This window comes from Meleagris gallopavo, chromosome 26 (genome assembly GCF_000146605.3).
Source record: "Meleagris gallopavo isolate NT-WF06-2002-E0010 breed Aviagen turkey brand Nicholas breeding stock chromosome 26, Turkey_5.1, whole genome shotgun sequence".
NCBI classification, from domain to species: domain Eukaryota; kingdom Metazoa; phylum Chordata; class Aves; order Galliformes; family Phasianidae; genus Meleagris; species Meleagris gallopavo.
In genome coordinates, this window is record NC_015036.2 from 2,759,582 (window position 1) to 2,760,269 (window position 688).

The following is a 688-nucleotide window of genomic DNA, read 5'->3' on the forward strand; positions in this document are numbered from 1 at the left end:
ACAGGTGAAGGCAATTCATCTGTGCTGCAGGAAGGGTGGAGCCTGGCTGCACCTCTCCTAGACCCATTTAAGAGCTGACTGCCACGTGGGGAAGGGATCTCTCTGGAGATCTGCTCCATCAGGAGTTCATCTCATGAGCCCAGGACAGGGTGAGTGACTTTCTCTCATTACTCCAATATAAATTATATTAGCCAAGCTCCTGGATATATATATATATATATACCATCTGTATATCTATTGATTATACAAGCAGTGAGACAAAAGGAGCAGCTCTTCTGTTCTTTTCATCTTATGCTGGGGCAGCAGTGAGTTTGTCCATGGCAGCTGCTCTGTGCTGCACACCACAGCAGTGATGTTCCAAATCTGTGAGTGAAAGGCTGCTGAAAATCAGTTCCAATTGCTGAAGGAAATCTCAAAGAGGTGAAGAATGAAAAACCTGACTTTTGCCAATCACCAGCTCCACTTTGTCATGTGTTTAATAGCCACATTAAATATGGCGAGTGTAAATCTTAGAAACTTCCTTGAAAAGGATACAACTGCTTCCGAAATGGAGGTATATTTTAGGTATATAACTTCTGCTTCAGATCCATAAATACGAGTTAGTATGTTATTTCCCTGCCTTTTTGGCACAGCAATGAAAGCAGCAGCCAAATTATGAAATGATTCCGAAAGGCTGTAAATATTAAAA

At 41.7% G+C, this 688-nt stretch overlaps 1 long non-coding RNA gene across 1 annotated transcript in view; it reads left to right on the top strand.

Moving 5' to 3' along the window:
* Positions 1 to 108: 108 nt before the first annotated feature.
* LOC104914346 overlaps positions 109 to 688 on the top strand; it is an 18,160-nt gene continuing 17,580 nt past the window's right edge. The window contains exon 1 of the long non-coding RNA XR_002121642.2: positions 109 to 149. This is a non-coding gene — a long non-coding RNA (uncharacterized LOC104914346). The remainder of the gene's footprint in view (positions 150 to 688) is intronic.